Raw genomic sequence first — 17,743 nt, forward strand, 5'->3', positions numbered from 1 at the left:
CCCGTTCACGGTATCACAGCAGCTTCACGGCAAAATTACTCCCACCTCCCCTCGCGAGAATCCCTGTGTAGATGCGACGCATAGAAGGTTCCGTTGTTGTTTCCGTTAGGTTGATTCTCCCATCGCGTGAAACGTGCCGTGGACCCCCTGCCGCGGCTATGACGCAACGTGGCGCGGCTATGACGCAACACAATCCAACACAATCCACTTTAATCCAATCCAATCCAAATCCAATCCAAATTCAATCCAAGCCAAGCCAAGCCAATTCAATCGAATCCAATCCAATGCCCCTCGCGAGAGAGTGTTCGCTATCGGAGAGGAGAAGGGGTGAGCGGCGGAGAGCGCAGCTCGCGCTGCGAGGAGAATGGGGGAGGGGTGTGGACGGACAACAACGCCGTATGGAGGGACAAGGCGAGTGAATGAGATGCCGTCGCATCTAAAAAGAACCGTTAATTTGTAGCTTCTGCAAGCATAACGTTGCTGAAAAATGTTGCAACGAGAAGCTAATTCCCTTCACGCGGTATCACTCAGTATGGAACAACATTAGTGTTTGTTTAATGCGACGAGCCTGGCGCAAGAAACGCCCTCAAAAGCATAGGTCGGCAGGCTCACTCACGAGTGCACTCACACACCCCCACTCCCCACTCATGAGTGAGTTTTGAGTGAGCCTCGCCATCGTTTTGGACTGGAGAGTATGAGTCGAGTGACTGCGAGCCCCTCGCGCACTGAGCCCTACTCACCAGTCGCGAGTGCGAGATCAACTCGCGGGGAGCCCCGCTCACCCCTCGGGAAAGCACTCGCGCTACTCGCCCCATATGAGGGGCTTACCGCGGTGAGCGCCACTATTGCGCTTGTACTCGCTGTTGGCTATTCGTCGCTGGAGCCGCTCGCTGTGATGGTTGTCAAGGGCGGGATTGTTTTAGATGCGGCGGCATCTCATTCACTCGCCTTGTCCCTCCATACGGCGTTGTCGTTGTCCGTCCACACCCCTCCCCCATTCTCCTCGCCGCGCGAGCTGCGCTCTCCGCCGCTCACCCCCTCTCCTCTCCGATAGCGAACACTATCTCGGGAGGGGCATTGGACTGGATTCGATTGGATTGGCTTGGCTTGGATTGGATTTGGATTGGATTGGATTAAAGTGGATTGTGTTGGATTGTGTTGCGTCATAGCCGCGCCACGTTGCGTCATAGCCGCGGCAGGGGGTTATTAGTGTTATTGCCGTAACGCACTAATACTGTTCGGTTTCATGACTCATGGAGGGTCTGTTGCAGAGAGAGAGAGAGAGATAGAGAGAGAGAGAGAGAGAGAGAGAGAGAGAGAGAGAGAGAGATAGAGATAGAGATAGAGAGAGAGAGAGATAGAGATAGAGAGAGAGAGAGATAGAGATAGATAGAGATAGATAGAGAGAGAGAGAGAGAGAGAGAGAGAGAGAGAGAGAGAGAGAGAGAGAGAGAGAGAGAGAGAGAGAGAGAGAGAGAGTTGCTTTATTACAAGAGAAACGGAAGTCGACTCAGCCGATAACTGCCTCTCGGGATAAGGGCACCTCAATTAAGACTGAGTCTAGATAGACAGGAAAGAGGGTGGACAGAAAAAAACATAGAAAGGAAGAATAAGATAACGGTTCCCAAGCCGCGCAGCATGGACAGTACTGGCGGCATCATAGGCGGTCCGAGAGTCCCGTGTCCTTCAAAAAGTCCAGCAGGGCTCGGAACGCTTTTTCGCGATTTGATTTGTGACAATCCGGGTACAACAGGTTTGATAAGGTGCATGAAGGCAGTCCCAGTTTCGCGTAAGACGCTCTCAGCGCTGATCGAGCCTGCGAATGATGTGGACACTCGCACAGTGCATGCGCCAGTGTCTCTATTGCAGGACAGTGTGGGCACTCTCGCGTGCTAGGGGAGACGGCGAGTGGTGAGAGCAAACGCCAGCGCGAGTGAGTGCGAGTGGTGATTGCGAGTTGTGATCGTGAGGGCGAGTGGTGACGGCGAGCGGTGAGCGTGACCGCAAATCAGTGCGAGTGGTCACTCATGTCACTCATGGTGAGCGTGAGGGCGATTGAGTGCAAGTGGTGAGGGCGACTGGTGAGCGTGAGTGCGTGAGAAAAAATATATATTTGCTGTGTGAGTGTGAGCGAGTGGCGCCCAGTTTTGCCGAGGTATGCTCAAAAGTGGCAATGGCAGCACGAAAAGAAATGTAGACTTCGTTTCGGGGGATAACGACGACTGTTGCGCGATACTTACAAATAAAGAAGGTCGAGAAGGAGAGAGAGGTCTTAAAGGTCAGCACTCCCGTACTCGGCATATTGAGTTAAAAATGGAATTGAAGGCGTGGACGTTTGGCTCAAACCTTGACGAACTTCACCTTCCCCTAGAAATATTTCATTCGCGCCGTCACGAATGAGGGAACACAATAACGTTTTCCGCACGGTCGGGAAATCTCGAATAATACCGGGTATATTCCCGAATCCTCGATTGGCCAATCAGGCGTTGATCACGGCCCAGGGAGCCAGGAGTGCAGCGGGCCGAAGTGGGCGGCCCTCATTGCCCGGAATAATAGATGAAAGCGGCGGCGGACCCGGTCAGCAACAATCGCTGCTTGAGACGAGGGGCTGCGATTGATATCGATCGACTCGCAGGGCCTGAGGCATTGCACGCTCCATAGATCAGCCTCGGGCATTCCCCGAGGCGCGACCCACCGAGGGCACCAATCGACGCCGATGATGTCGCGCTCGAAGTGGCGCACTGCGCTGAGGCAGCGTGTCCGGGCGCGGAAACAGCAGTCTATGTGACTGCAGGGACCCACAACAAAGGAAACGGCGGTATATTTATTTTGAGGGTGACAGCTCATTTAAGGGCAGCTTTCACACTGCGTGATCATTTCCAGTGCGATGTCTTGGTGGTCGCTACGATCACACTTTGCGGCCGAATGGTGAGGGATCGGGCACTCAGTGAACGAGAGCCTAATTGTATAGGAAAGCACGCATATCCCCGATACTAGACTGTCACCGACAGTCCACAGTTTATCCGATTTCACTGCAAGTACGGATATTCCGTATTGTGCAGGCCGACCCGCCGCGGTGGCTCAGTGGCTAAGGCGTTGCGCTGCTGAGCACGAGGTCGCGGGTTCGATTCCCGGCCGCGGCGGCCGCTTTTCTGATGGAGGCGAAAAGCAAAAACACCCGTGTGTACGAGATTTCGGCGCTCGTTAAAGATCCTCAGGTGGTCAAAATTAATCCGGAGCCCTCCACTACGGCGCGCCTCATCGCCTGCGTTGCGTCGGCGCGTTAAACCCTACAATCAATCTATTGTGCAGGCCGAGAAACATGGTTCTCCTCCGAAGTTCAAGGAGGTCCACTCTGCAATTACCTATGAGCCCAAGTTCAGCCTGCTTTTCCACAAGGGTTATTTTTGGGGTAGTTTTATTGCGGATACTCTACCTCAGCGAGTGTCGGGCCCCGTTTCACTGCACTGTGGGTCCGTCACTGTGCGTCCACCGCCATTATCATGGTGCATGCGCTTCCGATTAAAGATTTTAAAAACAAAGTAATTTTGGCCCGTAGAACGTTTTCGGGGTACAGGCCAGGTCGCTGTGCTTCTGAATGATGAATAACGGCCACTCGGTCACGCAATTTAACCGCGGAGCTGTTGTAGGCCGAGCCTTTAACTCCGTCTGCTGAAGGTCGTGCGTAACGCAGGGTTGAACGATTGCACTTGAGGTTACCAGGGACGCACTTTCCAAAGACGAACGGACGACGTGGGCAATGCACGAGCGCAAACTAACGACTGATTTATTAGAAGTTAAAAATGTGCTTGGGCATCCAAGCTCGTAGAAAGGGTTGCAAGGTACAAATGGAAAGGGGGGAGTGAAAGGCGAATTTTTTAAATACACACAGGTGCTAAACGTCGTAATCTGGTGAATAGCTCTTTATCTTTGTTTATAAATATGAGCTGCAGCGGGATCGGCGTCTGACGAATTTTGTTTCTCTGACCATCTTTTTACAAGCTGCTTTTTATGAATTTTATTGCAGGCGAGACAGCATGATTGAGTGTGAGCTCACGCATTCGGTGCTTTAATGCTCAAGCAAGTATTGCACTTCTAATAAATCAGTTGTTAGTTTGCGCTCGGCCTGTCCACGTCATCCGTTCGTCTTCTTTAAAAAAAACGTGCCCCTGGTAACCTCGACATCAGTCGCTCAACATGCAAAACCAACTAATTACTAAGCCCAATTTCTTACCTTAGTAACGCAGCGGTAGGAGCAGGTACCTATACCTGTTAGCGGCCTGCAGAAACTCGTTCCCAGACCCATTGATAGGGCGATTTGTGGTCTTGTAGCGGCGGGTCGCTCTCGCCGCTGACATTTATTGCCGATTCCTTTGCGAGAACTGTAGAATTTGCGCGGCGATGGCGCTGTCCTTCTTGGGCGAGCGCCCGTTCACCTTCAAGCCGACACAAGGGGACCACAGCTTCGTTCTTTCTGCAGTTTCACGCTGGAAATAAGTGAGCTTAGTTTTTGTTTTCTCTTCATTTTCAAGCGTTTACGGAATAAACACAGGAACACACGTTACGAAAATTACTATACCTACTTTGGCTCGCGTGTGAACACTAAAATGCTCCAGTTTGACGAAATGGAATTGAAGAAATGGAAATGGGTGTGCCTTATTTGTGTTCACAGGGACGATAACTTGAGCCAGGGAAATACGCACAAACGGACACATGAGCCACGCCAACTCTTAAGTTTACACAGCGAAGCTATCTACGGCTAGGGAGAACCGTCTGCGTGTCAGCGAGCAGCAAACCTTTCGAAGCATGGAGTGCGCATGCGCGAAAGAGACCGAGTGCGAGGGGCGCTAAGCGACAAAAAAATCACGCCATATTCACGGAATGAATGATGATAAGTGGGGCGAAGCTCGAGAGGGGGAGATCATCGGTTACCGTAACTCTCCCGTGAAAGTTCGCCCATTACATCATTAAGAAAGACGTAAGACTGTGTGCGTACATTGTACAAATCAACTTTTATTTTCGGAGTCAATGTTCCCAGGCCCAGACCACCTGGTGAAAGACCCCGCGCCATCGAGGACTACCCCGCACCTCCACCACAATTTGTCACGTAGGATGGGACACAACGGTGAAGAAAGAACTTTTATTTAGGGCGAACTTGTGCCCGAACAAGACGAGAGGAAACGAGCAAAGGTCCTTGCGTCTCGTTCGATCTCCGAGAACGACTGCCTGCGTTCGTGGCGTGATCTCTTGCGTGATCTCCCCCACGCAGTGCACGTGCGCTCGCGCCTCCGTTGACGAACACAGACAAGCTCGCCCTCCCGGTGCCGAGTTTGCGCTGCCGGTTGCAGCCGGTTCTTGAGCGTGCAACGCGGCCCACTATGCGACATCTCCGAAAGCATGCGGCGGTCACGTACCACGAGATACAAGGGATGGACAGACCCATGGCTTTAGGAGCTTCGCCCCTAAAACTCCCACCTCCCCTCGCGGGAACCCCTGTGTAGATGCGACGCATAGCCGGAGCGGCGAAGGGACCGCGTTTTATAGCGCGCATAATGTTGAGGGGACTGCGTAAGCCGGTCCCAGTCGATGACGACGTTGGCGTACTTGTAAAGCGGCGTGGACTCTAGGTGTTTGAGCCATGCGTGGATGTTGCTTCGCCGGAGAACTGCACACCGGTTATATGCGCAGCGCGCCCGATGGAGAGGAAACCGCGGAAGAGAGTACTGCACATGCGCCGGCCCCAGCGCGTCTGCCGCGGCTATGACGCAACGTGCCGCGGCTATTACGCAACACAATCCAACACAATCCACTTTAATCCAATCCAATCCAAATCCAATCCAATCCAAGCCGAGCCGAGCCAAGCCAAGCCAAGCCAAGCCAAGCCAAGCCAAGCCGAGCCAAGCCAAGCCAATCCAATCCAATCCAATCCAATCCAATCCAATCCAATCCAACCCAATGCCCCTCGCGAGAGAGTGTTCGCTTTCGGAGAGGAGAGGGGTTGAGTGGCGGAGAGCGCAGCTGGCGCGGCGAGGAAAATGGGGGAGGGGCGGACAACGCCGACGACGCCGCCGGAGGGACAAGGCGAGTGAATGAGATGCTCTGCATCTAAAATTTGGGATCTCGCGCAGCAAACTTCGCCATGGCCACGTATTTGTGACACAGTTGGCAAGCCACATAGGGAAATAGATCGAGTTTTGGCACGAGCAGTGAGGCCGCGAGCAGCAACGGTAAGAGAACGAAAACGCGCTTGTTCCGCCGCATGTGACAATCACCGTCGGGACCGACCCGGCGAATCCGGGAACGAGAAAGGGGCAGTGGTGTCGTGCGCTAGAGACGGTGTCGAGACGGCCGTGACGATGCTGCGGTAAGAAAAAATTCATCCGTACTGTATCGTGTCGCCAACACAGCTCCGCCGGAAAACCGCCTTCAGAGAGCGGAATAGCCGGTGATACTTTTTTCTCACTTTAAAGAACAGAACGCAACAGAAAAATACGATATTTAGAAAATCATTGGAATCTCACAGGTGTACGTCAAGTGTTGTACAACGTCAAAATTACCTTGTGTTCTATAATTGCAGTGTTAGCAGGCTATCAGTCCTGCCTCTGACAATCAATAGCTGACTATCCACAGAGGGTGTGTCGATAACACCACACCGTACACGACAAGTTATCGAGGCTTAACTCGCACGGAGAAGAGGGCAGCCTCGTATTAGTATGCTTTAACTTGCACAGCAAAATAGCCAGTTTTTGTTTTCAAAGCGTTGTTTATATTAAATTGACTCCATACCTCTGTGGTCGCACCCGTGAGGTTGACCGCATTTTCGACTCGAGATGCGGGCTATGCTCAGAACGCGTTGGGGTGTCAATGTTTGCGCCTGTGCGCAGTTCAATAAGTGCAGTTGTGCGTTCTGTGTTGCGCTGTTTGCCTCTTTCTTGCTGGTGCCCTTATTTTCGGTAATACCCTACCTCGCTTTGTGTACGGGAATGTTGATCGCATTCAATATTGATTCGGAATCAGCAAAGCACACCACAGTCATTCTTGTTTACCATTGTTAATCTTTTACGAGGGAAGCCTTAAATACGAGTGCTCATTTACTGCCCTGTACAATACGTACGAGCAACAGCGTGCCCGCACTCAAAACTGCGCGCTGTTTTTGGCGCCTCACTAAAAAATCGACCGTGTATATGCTGGCTTCGCTGCAAATGTCGTCGAAGGACGACAGTACTTAGCCGCCTCTGCAGCGTAAAACCCTCTCTTCCTTCCTTTACCCACCCGTCATGCTCTTTCTCCTCCTCTCTCTCTCGTCACATGATGAATGCAATGGAGTTTTGCTCAATTTAATCAGTTTTCCCCGTTCGCGCTGTTACCTCTTGGAGCATTTTGTTCTTTCATACCTTGGAGCAGCTTGAACTCGATATCTTCTGATTCAGTGTGTGCGTTTTTTTCTTGTCTCCTCGGTACTGTTCTTAAGGCGCTATTCTTTCTTTTTAGTTAAAGCAACTCAACTTGTATTCTTAGAATAAAACCGGTACTCTCGGCTATGTACTTTCATTTTGCTGCAAACATGCCTGAGGTTTTTTCCGCGCTGAATAATGTGGACATGTATCACCCATGGAGCCGCATCCGTCTTGCCTGAGTATACTTCGTGTTAAAGTATTCCTTCGCCCGTTGTTGGTCGGGTGGTTGGATAGAGAAACGGACGGACGTACCGACCAAAATGTTTGCCTTTTGGCAGCTCAAGGAAGGCTATCGTCTTTAGGAAGTAGCTATGAGTTGCGAAGAAATGCGCCGATTAAAAGCGGTAGTTTGAGACGATCCGCAGTTTTGCGTGTAAACTTTTTTTTTGTAAAAAAAGTAGGTCTCACCGAAATTTGAACTCGGATCGCTGGGTTCTGCCAGAGCCCAGAGTGCTAACCGTTACACCATGAGACCGCACAGCTTCCGACGCCGGGAATCGAACCCGGGCCTCCTGGGTGAAAGCCAGGTATCCTAGCCACTAGACCACGCCGGAGACGAAACTTCGCCGCTTACAACCAGTGCAGATGAGTGAAGCGGTGAGAGGAATAGCACGCACAGTATAACTCTGCAGTGTTAGTTCAAAAGGCGCATATCGTATAAAGAGGGGAGTACCATCTACTCCCGACCACAATCATTTTGTATACACTAGCACCACCGGTACGTTTAAAGTATGAAACTCACTTAAACAGAAGACCTGCTAATTACAAATGATTTGGCTGCGCCGACCAAGGAATGGCAGGCAAAAGCGGCATGTATCCCCCTTCTTTAGCATGTTTGTGATGATAATTGGCAGTAGTGACAAGGCCTAGCCTTTGCTATGATTGTGTCGATGGAGCTTGTGTATATTTCTGTATCTTATAGTGGGAGTTAACAGTGGAAAGTTAGCGCACTGTATTGCCTTTCATATCCCGCCGTCGTCTATAATCGCCACCATGACGAAGGACTTCAACCACGTATTATGTGAATGTACGCGGTGTAGAGAAGCTAGGACGTCATTTTAAGTGTCCTTGGGCCTTCCGCTTTCTAGAGGACTAACTCTAAGTGACGTGTTAGGCCCTTGGTCTAACTCTAAATGAGCATCTCGAGCGACAAAAGCCCAATTTCTTTCCTAAGCACAGGACTTGATCGGACTCTTTAAACAGGACTCCATTCATAAGCGCATCATCTTCATCACAGTCATCATCAACATCTCTTCATCGATTTCATTTTTTAATACATCTGGTGTAGCAAGCTAGGCGCCTTGGTCAGGCTAACCTCACCAGCATCATTAAAGACTATTCTTTCTTTCTCTCTCTCTCTCCATGTCTTCATGGTTGCCGTTTTCGGCACATATGCATTAACGCAAGAAATGCCAATCTTAATGGCGTCGGCTACGTTCTTTATTTGGCCTCTTTCAGAAGTGCAGCTCCCCCCCCCCCCTCTCTCTACCTTTTTCCCTCCGATGAGAAATGAGCTTGTACATAATTCCAGCGCATTTCATACTGACGTGAGGTCAATAACTAGTTTTAGCATCGACTCAAACGAACGCCGGCGTTTTGTCCGCTCCAAATCAGACAAAACACCGGTGTTCCTTTGAGTCGAAAGGTATCGACTTATCGGTGGACTCAATTCAAGCCTGGGTCATGCTTTTAGAGGTCTTGTCGTGCGCAGTCCAACCACGTTAACTACATCGTACTTCAAAGTGTAAAAATAACGCAGCACGAAGTGCCCGCTCAGTCACTGTCGGCGTTTATTTATTGTTCAATCCACGATGAGTGCCTTAATTTAAGATTATCCAAACTTTCCACGTTATTTGCAGTTTCCCAATATCGGAGCACGTTAAGTTTGTTTTTCTTTGTGAATACGCCACAACAGCTTGAAGAAGCAACTATTATACACGCACAGAACTTGCATCAATCACCCAGCAACGTAGATATTCTGTAAACCTCGAGCACTGCCGCCTCCGGATGCACAGGAATTCGTTAGGCTGCAAACGACGGAACGTTACATTACATGTACGCGCTTTCTTATAGATATTGCATCAGCCCGCTTTACAAGGCACTTTGCGGACAATAACACAGCTTGCACTGCCAGTCTTGGTAAACCCCCTCCCCTCATGCACCCACGAATGTATTCATAGACGTAAGTATCCCCACACCCGTAGACGCGCATAAACACACAAACAAAACAATAAAATACAAGGTTTTCAATCTCCATCGCTAACCGTTATTTTTGCGATAGCCCGAGGGGCGTTTTCCCCACTCCCTTCGTGTTCCCCCCTGCGGATGCGAGGCGTCGCCGGCTAATTCTTCACTGTTCCTGCCAATTTCGAGAATCGCCTTGTTTGCCAAAGAACAACATCGCGAGGGCGGGTGCGTAAAGACTGTTTCCGCATCGGAAGAAAAAGGGGGCCGCTGCAGCCGCCGAGCTCCCGGAACGAGGCGGCGGCTTTGACGAGGTTTGCGCCTGCACACCCGGCGTTATGCGATTGAACAAACTATAGCGACCGTGGGAGAGGAAGAAGAAAAAAATGCATGGGCGTTCGTGGCCAGAATGCAACTGCATCGCCTCCGTCGCCGCCCAAGTTTGCCTCTCGACACAGGCGCTGCTGTCGACAACGTCGCGACGTCATTAATTTTGGCGCGCCAATGATGATGTTTTGCGAGAAAAGGAGGAGTCTTTCGCCAGTCGACAAGATGGCGCCGCCGACAACTGCGACAATTGAACGCGCAGAGAGAGAGCCGTCGCGTGTTTTTTTTTTTTTTTTTTTGTATTTCCCTCTCTTTACGCTCCATTATCCCCCCTAGGTTGAATCGGTGACGAAGTGCGACAAATGGACTGCTTTGAGGGCGGCCACAGCCTCCGTTACCTCATGGCCCAACTCTGGATTCACACTTTTAAATATTGGCGGCTGTATTTCACAAGGCTGGGTGGAGTTTCCCCTAGGGCTTTAGGGCTGTACCGCCATAGCTATCATCATGACCTGTCATCCTAGCGATTCCTCTACGCAAAAGGGGCGGTGACGTGTCATCCAGCGGAATTATAATCGCGATGCATATTTTCATGTCGTGTCATCCGCAACTTGACGTGATGATAACTGACGTGATGATCACATTGACGTGATGATCACATAGAGGATGGGTGTGTGTTGATTGTGTTTATGTATTGGTAAATACACTCCTGCCACCACCGTCCGCTTTCTTACCTGGATTCCTCAGAAAAAAAAAGAGTCCCGAATTCTTTCTCAATATCTAGCGGTATTTCGCAAGTTGCGTTTGAATTGGTATAGTTGTTCTTCCGACGTGGTTATATTTTGTGGCCGCCTTAAGGTAAATCCGGGTTTTTTGAAAACAACAAAAAAAGTTAAAGTTGATTGTGGCGAAGCGTTGACAAGTCACCGAAACAGTCAAAGAAGTGATTTCTAAGAGAGCGATATACATCCCCTTATAGCTAACATAAAATAAGTGGGGAACATAAATATTGACATGAAGTCGACCTAAATGAAGCACAGTTTCATAGATTGTTATCAACGATAGCCTATAAACCGGAACAACTACCAAAATTATATCTGAATTTGTTTATCAATAATATGGCAATAATATCGCAATATCTCAATAATATCTCAACCCGATTATGGTCCAGCAACACGGAGACAGGCGCGTAAAGGAATGCTTTACCATAGAGTGTCCGTTAAAGAAGGATCGACAACCAAAAATGATATACAGTAGAATCTCCCCTTACGGAACGGAATTGCCGCTTGAACAGAACAGTAGCGTGTAAGTTGGTTTGGTTTTGTATTAGATAACGTAGAAAAACTCTCGGTAATCGGAACTAAAATTTTCGCGTCACCGTGTAAACGGAACCAAAAATAGAACTTGTTGTGAAACCCATTGGCATGAGAATCAGCTTTTTACGGTTCCGGCTATTTCGTTTTTTTTTTCTTTTTCTTCCTCCACGTTTTTTAGCCTTGTTGGCCTCGTAAGCCTCGTCTCGTTAGTAGCCAGCCGTGTTAGCGCAACGATGCAACATCCCAGTTCTTGTTACAGTCGTTCGGTCTCGATTCAAGACGCCGAGGTTACAGGGCTCAGCTCCTGCCGCCTCATTCGTGCCATCGTGGTGCTTTTGCGCTTCATTACCACGTTGCCGTCTTCTAAATTCGGTGACTCGCGAAGTTGAGGCCTCTAGACTCCGTGAAGATGCAGTTGCTAGGACTCAAATGAAAATAATTAATGCATTTTGTAGAGCAGAGCGACTCATTGTTGCCAAATCAACTTTGTGAATGCTGTGCCTAAACCTCTTTTAGTTTCCTTGATTACTGAAAAAACTATCAGCTACATCCACCTTCTAGTGCTTAGAGTTCCATGAAATGGTATTAAGAGTGTGTACGCACATAAATTTGCCCTTTCACACATCTATCTGTGTTAAACTCCTGTTAAACGGAACAAATTTTTTCGGTCCCGAGAAGTTCCGCTTATCGAGAGTCTACAGTACTTTTTTTCTTCGCGCACAACTTGCAGCCTTTTAGACAGCAGGTCGAGAAAAATTACAAACTACCCACCACATGAAGGCGAATATTACAGGGCATATCGTGAGCATTAGGCTAATATCGTGCCCGGAGCCAATTTTGAAAACCGCAAGCCTTACTTTGCTTTGTTTGAGTTTCTTACAGCAAGCAGGTCGAGTGCGCGACGTTAGACGTAGCTCTGCTACCCACAGCAACCGGACAAGACCGTGGTACAATTTTTAACGAGCAAACTTTTTCCCCGGGTGCCACTTGTTGTTACGCCGGGAGGGCGAGGAGAAAATAAATGGTCTCGTTGCAATTCGAGCGACCTTTAATCAAGCGTCTAGACGCGCCTTGATTTGATAACGGAGCGAGCGGTTCCTTTTTCGTTTCCTCGGCGTCGGCAGCAAGCTTGGGTGGCTTCACCTTTTTTTTTCTTTTTCCTTGCCCCGCCGCGGTCTCCTCCGCGCCGCTTAATTGGGTTTATTAATCACGAGCGGATAAAGCGCAGCTGACTCTCCACCTCGTTTGTAAATGCTTGTCGTCGGTTTTTTTCCTCCATCTTGAAGCGCGGCCGAGTTGCGAAGAAAAGGATGATCGCGCGGCAAAATGAAGCTGCGGTGTTGTTGTTCCCGAGGATGCGCTTGCTTCTATCTGCACCCGCTAGCGTGATAAGAGGAGAAGAAAAAAGGTGGGGAGGGGAGCTTTTCTGTTCTCACTAGGGAAGAACTTCACTGTTACGTTTCTCGGCCGCTCTCGTAGTAGTAACAGCAGCACTTTCGCGAGACTCTTGTTTATTAACGGAGTTTATTCCCCCTAGAAATTGATTTATTGAGCAGGAAAATTGGACAGCCTGTTTTCATCACGCTGTTGTTTGAACAAGAGGGTCTTGTTGGAGCAGTGTGCACGCTAGTGTTAAAATACGAAGATAGCACTGGGTTTGAGTGTTCCTGCCTCTAAAGCAGGTTTACAGGGCCCAAGATTTGATCTGAGACGGCCCGAAGTTGCGGGTACAGCATGTAGCATACTCATTTGAAAGCATGCTAAGCCTTTTAATGGCGCGCTACTCGACGTCGATGGTCGCGTGGCTTGAAATTGAATTCCGTCTAAAATCACAACAGGAATACCACAAAAACCTAACAAGCATTTCTGCCGTACGGCAAAAACTTTGTTGTGGCAACAGAAGTCCTGTTGTTACGACAAAGCCATCTGTTTTTTACGATACACGTTTCTGTGGGAACGAAAAAGTCAATTTTCGAAATCGACAAACACTCCTGTAGTCACAACAAAACGTCCATTTACGCTACTTTTCAGAACAATGGGCAATAACATTAAAACCATGTGCAACTACTGAGGAAACATCAGGATCCCGACAAGGCAGAAATTCGGCTCGACGGAACATCAAAATCAGGACAGGAATACGACACACGACAGAACATCAGAATCACGACACGACAGTAATACAAGACGACAGTACGACACGCGAAAATACGACAAACTACACAAATTTTTCTGGTCGTCATTTTCGACTGTGGCCTAGCTCTCCTTTGTGTGTTTCATTTCCCGACCATTTAACCCGAGCTCACCGAATGTGTGTTTGGACATTGCTGCCCATATAGGCTGATGAGTCCGTGAAGGCACTTCGCTCCTACTACTTTCATGGAGTTGTTCGCTGCGTGGCTCTGGTGACATCCGACGCCTCTTCACCCTGAGTACTAGGTATAGCGCAAATTAATGTGACGTGAGCTTGTAAAAATCGGATCGGAATAAAAAACAGCTTCTAGTCTTAGTCAATGTCGAATACCTCGCACGCAAGCAAGCGCATACACACAAAAAAGAAACATTTTGTTGTTTAAGTTCTTTGACAGGCACGTGCCATCTTAAGAAATACAAAGCCTTCCTGATGCACTCACAAAAAAGTAAAATCCGCATTTTTAGCTCATTCCCTGGTGGTGATGCGAGGCTTCTAGTGCGATCGAGAGTGTTCTTAGTGGGTGGGTTTCGAGGTCTTGACCCACAACGGTCGAGCTCCACTTTCTCCCCGGGCCGAGTCTTTCATGGCTGCTGTCGATTAATCTCCAATAGCGGGCGCGGACGACTGATTGGTGGACTCCCTCCATCCGGAAGTAAAAGGGGCCTAGACACGAATGAAGCACCGCACTCCAAACGGCCCTCACGGCCAAAAATTGGGTCCTCGGTGTCCTAAATATACTCGATAGTTTATTAGTTCCACACAAATTGCCAGGCAACCCAAGATGGGAAGCAGTTGGGTTCGTCCAGAGAGAGTCGCAATAGGGAGAGGTTGATGCGACGACGCGCCGGGCTCCGAACGCGATCGCCGTCGTAGATAAACGATGGCTGGCGTGGAACGAGAGCCGGCTCTTCCCTAATTGAACGGGATGCCGTGCCGGGCTGCCATCGGCGACAGAAAGGATAGCGGTCCGGTAATCCGCGCCCATTACCATGTCAACAGCCAGTCCCATCGCTTCAGCCGGCAGCCGAACTAGAAAAGGAAGGGGAGGCCGCTCCGTTTACGTGTCATTGTCGCCGTCCCTTATGCGGCGCTGACAAGCCCGGTTTCGGTTGCGAGTGCCCGCATCCCCATCCATCCCTGCGAGCTCTCGCCGGGAGGCATCGGTGTCGAGCGCGGTTGCGGCGGCCAGCCAGGGAAGCGGGGGAATGCGCCACGAGTCCCCGGGAGCGTTCCGGGGCCGCGCAGGGATCGCGCGAGGCTTTTAGCGGCTGCGCCCGACTTGCGTGACTGAACGTCTCGCTGGGAGCGCCTTCGAGGAGAGTGCTCTTCCGTGCTCCCGATCGAGCTGTCGTCCGCTCGTGGCGTGTCCGCGGTCGTTGTTTACCCGCCGAGCCCTATACCTGTCGACGGGTGGAAGTTGAGGCTTCTGAACGCACGAGGGCTCGCGGTTCGGAGTAACTCAAGAATTTATTTTACGGCGTAGCGGGCTAAGACTTGCAGACACTCCGGTGTATTTGTGTACACTGGTAGGTTAGCTCTCGTAATGAAAACAAACACAAGGAATGGAAATGAAATGGCGTGTTGGAACAATCAGCCACTAACGGCGAATCGTTGAAGTATGCGCGACCCGCGGACGGCGATATAAACTGGGGCTGAATGAATGTGAAGATTCCAAGCACTGCGACGTCTTAAGGAGAGGCAGTTTGCGTTACGCCTGACACATTTGTTATTGCGACATTACTAAATTCTAAATTAAGCGAAGCTGCATTCCATTTTTAATATTTGCAGTTTGAAGTCCAAACTAAATTTATTGTATGACACAATATCGTCTGACCGGGTAGATGCTCAGTAAAGTGGTAATCAACTAGAGCACAGCCTGAAAGAAAGGTTAAGGAGAGGGTAAGAATTAAGACGTTCTTTCGCGTTGTGTTGGGCCGATGCTCTGGCTTCCTTTCAACAGGAGGCCAAGCTGCTTGGCGTTTCTGATAAACACGCAGACAGTTTCAGTTCTTCGGCTGGCGCTGGCGGCACCAAGCAGTGGGGTATTCTGTTGCCTAGAGGCAGCATTACGTCCAATAAACACTTTTTACCTCCAATAAACACCTAAGATTAAAAAAAAAACTGTGGTTGATGCCTCTGTCATGGAAATCGGTAAAACACGAAAGGGAAATGTGTAGCGAAATCTGCAGCTGCGAAGGATTTGCGCGTCGGCGGCTGTCTTGTGGGTGTGCTTGGCGAGCGACGCCCTGCTGGCGGGTCGCTTCGGCAAAGGTGTACTGGCGTCATTTCCGTGACGGATATTACGTCATTGGAGTCTTTGTGTATCCCGGCACAAAACACTTTCGTGTTAAAATATGAAACCCGAAAACGAACAACCTTAAGTATAGCGGTACTCTTTAGTACTACAGGTTGCTTCCCCGAAAGAAGACCCTGTGAGCAGGGGTGCACCCTTTACAGGCCGCTTGCTTCTATGTAGTGGCGTCATTTCCGCGAGGGATATTACGTCAGTGAACTTTGGTGCATCCGGGAATAAAACCCTTTCGTGTGAAAACAAAAGACAGTATATGACACCCTTGTTTCTTGGAAAACAGATTTTTCAGCCTTCACTATTTTCTCCTTTATATGTACTTAGACGACAAGCCAAGACAGTCTTTACATTTTGACGGACACACCCAAATGCTGTCACTACAGAGGACGTTTTAATCAGTCACGGTTAGTGTTTTTTGTTTCCCATTGTTTTAAAGAATCTCAACTCGGAATGAGGTGCCGCTTGTTATCGGGTTCGGCTCTAAGAATCTCTCCTTCGGGTCCTTGATCCACAGCGTCCTTCATTCTAGTATTTCTCAATACCCGTGCTGACACGTTCCAAGTGGCTCCTCCCTTCTATCTCGTCCGCCCCAAGGTTGTCCAGGCACAGGCGCTAATTAGCTCAGTTTTCTCCGGGGTGCAGTTGGGGACCTGACCAAACGGCCGCAGGAGACAAAGAAAGAGACAAGAATGTCTCGTTCCGACACAGAGGATCAAGAAAGGTGGAAGGGGAGACAAAAGGGGAACGTTTGCAAGAAGTGTCTCCGCAAATAGAGAAAGATAGAGAGCCTCGCAAACAAGATAACTATGTAGGGGGAATTAGGAGGAGAAGGGCCGTAGTGTTATTGGATGTCGAGTGAAGAACGGGTGGGCCGGGAACGAGAGGGAATGAGCGACACTGGAATTGACCCGATCGCGCAAGACACGACCGAGGGCAGTGCGCCGAAGCGTCGATTGCGAGCGTCAATCCCTCTCGGCCTGGCTCCTCACCCACCCGCAGTGATGCTCCGTACTCGGTAGAAAAATTCCCATTTCAAGGATCAGATATTCCATATTTCTAGCAATTTTTCCCCGCATGTTTTGTAAGAATTCCCTGCAAATTTCCCGGCATTCTCGTTTTGCAGCTAAAAGACCTCTACGTGGATTCCTGTTCGGTTTTGGGCATTAGCCAATGCCACTTATGTCTACTTTACTCCGCCTTCCGGGCGCAGACATCGTTCGAGAATACGAGTTTCAGGGGACAATAAATTTTACTACATCTACCGCTCCGCAGGATTTGACTATAAATTTCTTGTATTGTACCAAACAGCATGCTTATTTCGCATTTTAAAGCTCTAAGTTAAAACTTCCCGTATGAAGAACAACGACACATTGTTGGGTAATTGAGGTAATTTTAGCTTAGTCCGGGACTGCTGGTACCATGTCTTGTTGACAGCCCGTGGACTATGGCGCACCCGAAATACTTTTTTGTATATTGCATAGAAATACATGCGAACAGGTGGCAGCCCTTCAGCCTCCGCCGCTTCAAGCTTTACTATAGATCTTTCTTATTGAATACTCTATTTTTTATTCTCCCTCTGGCTTCATGAACCGGATTGGAAGCGGTCTTGGATGCTTTTGGCTTGCAGGAACACGACTTCGGATGTTTGAACACAAATCCGACGAAGCGTTAAGAGAACTTAAAAAAAAAGTAATAAATAATGCGGGGTTTGGTGTACCTACATCATTCTTCCTTTTTATTCTAGTGACCCCTAAAATTCCCTCCATCTAATAAAGATTCCATTTTTTCCACTTTGGCCAAAATTACAGCCGAAAATTCTCCGAAAAAGGGGAAATTCCCGACACGGAACATTACTGCCCACCCGCTCTCCGACAACCAAGATTCGCTCCTGCCGTGGGCGTATTTACGTAGCGAACAACTTTCGCATCATTTTTTACTCCCAACGCGCAGCAAGCTTTAG

General features: G+C 49.4%; 1 protein-coding gene and 1 non-coding gene across 2 annotated transcripts in view; one reads left to right on the plus strand and one right to left on the minus strand.

The window, feature by feature from the left end:
- The window catches only part of LOC144174858 (carbonic anhydrase-related protein 10-like), a 206,100-nt gene that overhangs the window by 19,638 nt on the left and 168,719 nt on the right, over positions 1-17,743 (plus strand). The window lies entirely within an intron of this gene.
- On the minus strand, positions 7,940-8,011 carry Trnae-uuc (transfer RNA glutamic acid (anticodon UUC)). The gene has a single exon. It is a non-coding gene; the product is annotated as a tRNA-Glu (tRNA).

This window comes from Haemaphysalis longicornis, unplaced genomic scaffold (genome assembly GCF_048455015.1).
Source record: "Haemaphysalis longicornis isolate Haplotype H1 unplaced genomic scaffold, Haemaphysalis longicornis Haplotype H1 scaffold_3, whole genome shotgun sequence".
NCBI classification, from domain to species: domain Eukaryota; kingdom Metazoa; phylum Arthropoda; class Arachnida; order Ixodida; family Ixodidae; genus Haemaphysalis; species Haemaphysalis longicornis.